This window comes from Humulus lupulus, chromosome 7 (genome assembly GCF_963169125.1).
Source record: "Humulus lupulus chromosome 7, drHumLupu1.1, whole genome shotgun sequence".
Taxonomy (NCBI): domain Eukaryota; kingdom Viridiplantae; phylum Streptophyta; class Magnoliopsida; order Rosales; family Cannabaceae; genus Humulus; species Humulus lupulus.
Window position 1 is genome coordinate 59421649 of NC_084799.1, and position 9380 is coordinate 59431028.

Sequence of the window (9380 nt, forward strand, 5' to 3'; positions counted from 1 at the left end):
TTGAAATTGCTTCACTTAACTCTTTCAAGCCATTAGTTACTATTAGATTCAAAATATGAGTTGAACACCTCATATGAACATTTCACCATTCAATGGAATGGTGTTGTCTTTTTCCAACAAGCCCCCCTTCAATTTTCTTAGTGCAACATCATTTGAAGTAGCATTATCAACCGTCACTACAAAAACTTTTGAGATACCCCACTCTTTAAGACAATTTATCAACTATTTCCCCACCAAGTCTCCTTTATGGCTAGGAACTTGGATGAAGTAGATAATCCTCTTCTGCATTGTCCAATTATCATCAACCCAATGTGCAGTCAAACACAAATATCTAATATTCTGGATGGATGTCCAACAATCGGTGGTCAACGATACTCTATGCTTTGCCAAAATAGACTTCAATTCCTTTTTTTGATCCAAAAACACTTGATAAATATCCCTCGCCACAGTGAATCTTGATGGGAATTGGAATGTGGGAAAGAAATGTCTAATAAGCTTTTGAAATCCTTTTCCATCCGCATGCCTAAAAGGTAGCTCATCCATAATGACATATTTAGATATTTCTTTCCTAACAATGTTTTGATTAAACCTTAATGACAATCCACTTGAAACAACTTCTTCTTCGTTGCAAGTTGTTGTCTTTTTAGTAAATCTATCCAGAGTTGATTGTTGTTTCTTGTTTTGCTCCACCTAGTCACTAAAAGGACACTTTTTACATTTTCTCTTCACATGTGCCCATAACTTGCTAGTCCCATTGAACTTTGTATCAGCATCATAATCTGTACCACAATAATTGCAAGCAACCCTTGGCTTCTCGAGATCACAATTTGGCAGCATAGTGTAATGATCCCACACACTAGATGTTTTCTTTCCAACTTACTGCTTTTTATCTGGTCTTTCAATCTCTTTTGCTTTTTCATTCTTCTCTTTGTCTTTGTCTTTGTCTTTGTCTATGACTTTTCTTTTCCATTGTCTTGTGTTACTTGATCATTCCTCTTCTTTCTTACGTTCTCTTTTTTTCTTTCTTGCACTTGTTCTTATCCACCAGAATTTGACAAATTAGTTCCTGCATACTTCATCCACTCGTCCATCATGTTTTCTAAATTTTCCTCGTTATCCATATTGCTAGAGAAAAATTATACAGGACTATTGCATCAAATATAAACATAATTACGTCAACAAACACAAGATATAACACCGTAAAAAATATAGAACCAATATAGCAAACATATACCAAATCTGAAAAGTGTTTATACAAAGAGGATATATAAATGAGAAAAAAAATGAACATGACCACTATCGCATAATCCAAAATTGATGCAACAATCAAATTGACTAATATATAATTATATATGTGTAACAATTAAGTATATATATATATCTCTTCTATATAATAAGTGTGTAGATAACGGAAATTCTTGGTTTTAATGGTTTTTTATTTTTTTAATGTTAACTTTAACGAAATATTATTATATTTAACATAATATTCTTATATTTAACGGTAGTTTGTAAACACTTAAACTTAAATAAAATAAAATAAATAATTAAAAAAATTAAAATATGATATTTTTGAGATATTTAACAATGATAATTATTTAAAAATAACAAATAATTAAACAAATTAAAATATGATATTTTTTAGATAATTTACCATGGTAATTATTTTAAAATAATAAATAATTAGAAAAATTAAAATAAAATATTTTTGAGATATTTTACAATGATAATTATTTTAAAATAATAAAATTATACATTTTATTACTTAAATAGAATTTATTTAAACTTAAACTCACTTATTAGAATAATATCATATTAAACATATAAAATAATCTAATGTCAATTAGCAACAAATTATTTTTAAAAAAAATTAGCAAGAAACTTAAATTTAAAATCTACGTATAATATTTAATATTATATTAAACATATAATATATAATCTCTTATTGTCACCCTTAAATTAAAAAACTATAACAAACATAAACAAATTATTTAATTAAAATATGATATTTATTTAAAATTTATATGACATTAATATAAATTTAATAAAAATAATTAATAAATTCTATAAATAAAACTAAGCAAACATGCATACTAAACGTTGCTTGTATATAGTATATATATATGCATATATATATAGAAGACTTCTCATTGGTTATATATATATATAATTCGTGGAGGCAAATCTAAAGAATACTACAAACAGTAATATATATATACATATTTACTAAAGTACATAAATTGGTTTATCCTTGTCAAATATATGCTTTTAAAAAAATATTAATAAAATTATAGATTCATAACTCTTTATATTAATTGAAAACCCACGTGTAGCTTAATCAAATAATACTACAATTAGTGGTCAAAGAAGAATATTTCCAAGGATGGGAAGTTAAACTTATAAATCAAGCTATTTTAATACTAAAATAAACAAAACAGAGCCTTTCGACTTCATTAACAGTAAGCCATAAATCTAGTGCAAGTGCAACTACTTACTGATTGAAATGAAGTAAGGAAAGGCGACTCATCTTTTTTTTTTTTTCCTCTCAAACAGTCAAACCCATTAAATACGTTAAACAAAAAACCATTTTATATAATCTACAACTTACAGGATAACCAAGATAGTAGACCAAGTGATATTTTAAAACAATATAGCTCAAGAACATAACGAAACAGTCAAACATAAACACATATATGGTACAAACAAAAGCAGAAGAACATTTAATATACCCAAAACTAATTAAAACATTTTATGCTCAAGAAAATAGAAGGAAACTTACTGTATAATTTTTGGGGTGAGCAGCAGAAGTGAAGACAGCGGACTGCAACAGCTCGATCACTTCGTGAAAACGACCCCGGTGACTAAGTGAGATGGATGGAATGGGCTATGGAGGAATGAGATTGAGATATTGTTGTTAGAGCACTTCCAATGGATGCTCTACTTCATTCTTTAAAATACCTTCAAAAAATATTTTTTTCTATTTTACCTCTAAATCTTACATTATACTATACATCAGATTCTCTATATATTTCTCTACATCATTTAAATATTATATCTTTAAACATATTTTATTAATTAAAGTAAAATAAAATAATTGAAAAAGAAAAAAGAAATAATAAATATATATATACTAAATGGGAGAGAGAAAGCTTATAAAGAAAAATAATAATATTAAAATATTATATAAATGATATGTAAATGTAGATATGAATTAATTGAAGTTTGTGCATAGCTATTATAAATATATGTATAAAGGAGCTGATAGAATGTGTTTTTGTGAGTTTTAGCTAAATATTATAGAGAAAATGTATTACAAAATACATCACCAAAACATATTTCTTTTTATAATTTACCTCAAACTTTTACATTATACCATATATCAACTTCTCTATTTTTTCTCTACATCATTTAAATATTATATTTTTAAAAAATATTTTATTCATTTTAAGAAATAAAATAATTAAATAGGGTTTTTACCGGCGAAAATACCCAATGTTTATACGTTGTTCCACTTTTACACCCAATCTTTATTTTTCGCGGTGAATATACCCAAACCCACATGAACTGTGTTTCCGTCACTACTTAACCCCTAACAGTGTTAAAAACGCTTACGTGGCCAATTGCGTGTACAAACCCAGACACATATGCTTTAAAATATTAATTGAAAAAAAAAAAGTTCCCAAAACCCGTGAGAACCAACAGGCTCCAAGAAATAAACAATCTGCAATTTCCTCATCAGAGCCATATACTTGACGAAGATTCTAACCACTACTGCCTGATAATCCTCCTCCTTGATCACTTCTAACCTCGCTAAGCAATACAACCACGCCGCAAAATTGGTCTCGTGGCCAGTACCATAGTCGATATGGCTGGAATTCCCAAAACTATCGGTGAAGTAAAGGATGATCTCGACCGTAGACGATCGGAGTTCATTGGGGAGGAATCGGAGCATTAGGGTCCCACTGTTTTCCACCAATCGCTCCTGCCAAACCCTATACGAGACGTTTCCGTACCGCGATGCCATCTGGGCTGGCAGGATCTCGTCGACCCACTGGATTAGGGTTTCCAGAATGGAGACAATGGAGTCTGTGATTGGGGATTGGTGACACGGGTCGGAAATCTTGCGGTCGCGGATGGACTCCGAAAGAGCGACGACGAAACCCAGGAAGTTCTTCCCGGCAAAGGATTCGTGGAATCGGCGGATGTCTTCAAGGGATTGAATTCGCTTCGACGGGGTTTGGAAATGAAAGGGCGGCGTTGCGACGGGGACCCTCTGGGCTTGGGGAACTGGAGCGAGTATTATAGCTTGTTGAGATTGGTTGGGAGGGAGGTTGATAGCCGGAGCTCAAATAGGATGATAGTTTCGGGGAGGAGAGATTTCAGACCATGCCGGAGGAGGGTTGAAGGTGGCAGCGGCTCCACATTTGCAGCAGGTGGGAGCAATGATGGTAGTGGTGGTGGTAGAGGGAGATGGGTTTTGAGGGGATTCGTAACAGTGTTGATGATCGTGGTTTTCCATGGCAGAGAGAGCTTAGCTTAGCTTTGGTTGGCAGTGAGAGAGGAGAATAGAATGAGCAAAAAGGAGGGAGGAAGTGTGTGTTTGTGTGTGTCCGTAGAGATGGAGAGATGAGTCTACCCAAAATATAAAAGTGGACTTGGACTTGTAAGACTAAGCCATGGCTTGGGCCCCATGAAATTTAACATGGGATTAAGTGGATTGGGTTTGTACACGCAATTGGCCACATAAGCGTTTTTAACGCTGTTAGGGGTTAAGTAGTGACGGAGACACAGTTCATGTGGGTTTGGGTATATTCACCGTGAAAAATAAAGATTGGGTGTAAAAGTGGAACAACGTATAAACATTGGGTATTTTCGTCGGTAAAAACCCAATTAAATATAATAGTATCACACTCATATATATATATATATACAAAAGTTTATAAAAAATAATAAAATATTTATAGCTTGATGAATAGTGTTTCACTACATATAAAGAAATACTATTCATTTAGGTAAAAAAAATATAACTTTACATCACCTATTGGAAGACTATTTAACAATTTTTTCTCTATATTATAAAGAATTAGACATTTTACCTCTTCCATTGGGAGTGCTCTAGTGAGGATGAGGGGATGAGGTCAGTAATGCCGCCATTTTTTTTAGAGTGAGTAAAAAACTGAAAAAGATATGATAGAGAGAGAGAGAGAAAGAAAAAGTCGGTGCCCTAATCCTAAAGGAAGGACGGAAGTTACATTTTTAATTTTATTTAATATTATTTATTATTAATAATTATATCAGATGACATTGACAGATATCATATATATATAATTCTTAAATTTGAAGTAAAGATCTTAATCGATCGGTTTTGGTTTCGGCGGTCGGTGTACCACCGAAACCCAAACCGACCAATCAGTGGCGGTTTATGCTATTTTTGGTTTTTTTTATTTTCGATTTTTTTGGTTTTCGGTTTCAGTTTTTTTGGTGTTCGAATGGTCGGTGCACTCAGTTTTTGCTCAGCCCTAGCTCCACCTACCAAGCTCACTATGATGAGCTCCCCATAGCCATTTGCAGTATGGTGAATCGGCCTCATAGGATCCTTGCCAACAGGAAAAGGGGACCAAGGAAATATGTCGTAGTCAGTGTTGATTACTTCACAAAGTGGACCAAGGCCAAACCTCTAGCTACTATCACCTCGAAGAAAATCTTGGATTTCGTGGTAAAAAATATAATGTGTAGATACGGGGTGCCAAGGAAAATAGTATCAGACAGCATGACCCAGTTCGATAGCAATCTGTTCACCCAGTTCTGTGAAAAGAATGGGATAATCAAAAGTTTTTCCTCTGTGGCCCATCCACAGACAAATGGCCAAGTCAAGGTAGTGAATAAAACTCGAAAGATTTCTATTAAGAAATGGCTCGAAGAGGTTAAAGGGAAATGGCCAGAGGAATTACCACAAGTCCTATAGGCATACAGAACGACAGCCCGGACCTCAACCGGACATACCCATTCTCCCCGGCTTATGGTTGCGAGGCTATGTCACCTATTGAGGTCGAAATCCCAATAATAAGACGCGAGGCATACGAACAAACCTCAAACCAATCCCAACTCGAAGAAACTCTAGACCTAATTGAAGAAAGACGAGATGAAGCCCAACTAAAGAACGTTGCATACCAGCAAAAGGCTACAAGAAACTTCAATAAGAGGGTTCGAGATAGAAAATTTTGATTGTGAGATTTGGTGCTCAAACACGTGTTTTTGGCCAAATGAGACCCCTCTACAGGTGTGCTCGGGCCTAATTGGGAAGGACCGTACCAAATTGAATCCATCATTCGACCTGGTGTTTATAAACTAGCAAGATTGAATGGAGAATTGGTTCCACGAGCTTGGAATGGTGAACATTTACGACCTTATTATCAGTAATGTAGGAATGATGTTTATTCATTTGTAACCCAACTTGTATTTAATTTCTGATTTTTATCAATAAAGCATTGATTTTTTTTCAACATTTTGTGCATTTTTATTGTTATACTTTTTGCAAGATCTCAAAATTCAAAACCTAAGATTGCAATCATAGGATATTAAGGGGGCATAAGTGGTATACGATAATACCATAAGCTCGAAAATGTAATAAAAATTAAATAAAATTAATCAAAGTGTAAACAACAACAGTGTATGGATCATTAACCTAACACAAATTATACAAGTCTGGAACAAACTAGCAAACTCTAATCGACACGATCACAAGTCGAAACAGAGCTAGAATTTTTTTGCAAATAATTTTCGACCTCGTAACCTCGAGACCATACTCGAGGATGAGGAAAAGTTACTATAAATAAGCGAGAAATAACTAGGTTAATGAGGTTACATGCCAATAAGTATTTCATGACGAAGATACGAGGTAAAAATAATATTCAATTTTGAGAATAATGAAGTCAAAATAGTGCGCAATCGAATGAACTATGTATGAATACTTGGAAGTTTGAACTCAAGCACGATGAGTATTTGTAAGATAAAAAAATTAGTTTGTGGGCATACTCGAAATATTTTGAGGCTAGAAATGTGTAGTGTGCAATAAAGAAAAAAAAACGATAAAGTTAGACAATGTGCATAAATATTTCGAGCAAGAAATTTAAGCATAAAATATAACTTACCATTAAAGAGTAAAATACTCAAAACTTGAGTTTCAATTTTTTTTGGCCCAAAAGGCGTAAAAGGAAGTTAATTACAAAAATAGATAAAAATAAAACTAAAGGACACAACCCTTAGAAAAAAATGGTCTTTAAGGATCAACAACTCCATCGACCACGGTCCCGGCTTGTTTGATGGCTTTTGCTGCCTCTTCAGAATCAAGCTTGGCCTCTTCCTCCTCCAATTGAGCTTGCCAACTGGCAATAAACTTGGTCTCCCCGTCAGATAGAAAGTTGGTGTCAAGGTCAGGATTGTTAGCCCAAATTTGACACGTTGCCATGTCTATGGTGTGATCTTTTTTGGTCTTGAACTCCTCAAGAAGACGAGCCTTCTCACTCTCGATGAACTTGAAAGTCATCTTCTTATCCTCTTCCAGTTTGGCATTGAGCTCTTGGATTCTTTTGATTTCTAAGTCCCTGGCTTCAACCTCCTTCCGGGTCGCCTCTAGCTTGGCGTCCAGCTACGGGATCCTCTTGATCTCAACATCTCCCGCTTCAAGCTCCAACCGAGCCTTTTTAAGGTCGCCCTCGACCCTAAGTTGTGCATCTCTGGCCTCTTGGGCAAGCGCCTTTCTCGTCGTGACCTCGCAGTTCAGGATAAATTTATGTTGAACAAAAGATAAGAATGCTTGTAATGAAAAACCAATGTTAAAAACAAAAATTCAAAGTTGGCACATAAGCAGGGAGCTTGTCAAAAAGTAACTAACTGAAGAAAATAGTTCCCCACTCTTGTCGAAAAGAGTGTTGGCATCCTGGCATGAGGTCAGAAATTCCCATTGGGGAGCCCTGAGGTTGCAAAAGCTTTGACCCACACGAGTCAAAGTGTCAGAACCAAGGTTAACCCCAGAGGTATCACTAGCACCGTCAACAACAAATTCGGGCACATAGGTTGAGATCAAAAGAAAGTGGTATTGGATGGGAGGCTGGGCTCGATTTGGATGAATTGCATGAGGGATATTTGAGGTTTCCGGGGGTGCTAGGAACTCGATAACTTGGCCCGGGTCAGATGGCCTCAATGCTAGAGGGACCAGCTCGGTTTTCTTGGTGAGGTTGGAGGGGTGGCCTCCCTTTTGAGATGCCCAATGGCGTTTGTTGGCTCTCGAGGTAATGAGCTTGTTGAGGAGGTTGTCCAGGTCATAATCTATATCACCTGAAAAAAGAAAAGATATAACATTAGTAGTTGATTAGGTTACTATGAGTGACAAGACCTCAAAGTGAAAAGAAACCTAATTGGAAGATTCTGTCAAGCTTGAGGTCGGGGACCAGGAAATCCCCCTGTCTTCTGATGACTCTAAGGGGGTTCCCTCTCTATAAGTGGGGGACAGTCTCGTTAAATCCTTATAGTCATTGGTTCCATATTGGACATCTACCCCATCCCAAACTTCGTTTAGACTATACATGGTCTAGTATTTCCCAAACCAACTATCGAACCTATGGACTTTAAGGTCCACCCCCGACCAGATCAGAAAATTATTCCTAGGGTCATTAAAAAGAACCACTACATTAGGTTCCTGCCTAAGAAGAGTGGGACACCACATGGACAGGTCCAGTACTACTTTACCTCCATCTGTTAAGCTCGACGAAGCCTCATCCTAGGCTTTAGTGCCCGAGCATGGACAGGTAGGCAAGGAACGGAGACCTGGGCTTGCGAGCTCGAGGGCCTCTTCCTAGAGGGGAGTTTGGCAATTGGGATTGGGACATCTTCCCATCTCACATATTTTCGGATTCCCGAGTCGTCGGTGGACTCGCCTTCACTCAAGAGACCACAAGCTCGAAGCTTATCCTCGAGGAGGAGGTAAGTGAGAGATTTTTTACCGTAAGAAAGCTTGAGAATCGCTTCCCTGTGGTCTTTCATAGCCTTGGTCGACACTGGTCGGTGGTAGTTGGCTGCATGCAAGATTTGAGTGAGCATTTCGAGCTCGAAGATCAAAGAAAAACAGAATAAAAAATGAACATTGAGAAATACTTACGAATTTGTTGGAAGGAGTAGAACTGGGAATGAGCGAGCCCATTCGTCCAAAAGAAGATGGTTTTGAAATTTGGAGGGTGATTAGGAATGTCTTCGAATAAGCGATTCTCCTTCGGATAGCTCGATAGGTAGTAAAACCCATCTCCGCCATAAGCTCGGGAAGGATTACTCTTGAGGCAGAAGAGATATAGGATCTCATGTGCCGAAGGCCCGTCCCACTTCATTTC

The 9380-nt window shown here is 36.1% G+C and overlaps 1 pseudogene; it reads right to left on the reverse strand.

The window, feature by feature from the left end:
- Positions 1-1037: 1037 nt before the first annotated feature.
- On the reverse strand, positions 1038-4619 carry LOC133791751 (uncharacterized; annotated as a pseudogene).
- Positions 4620-9380: the final 4761 nt, after the last annotated feature.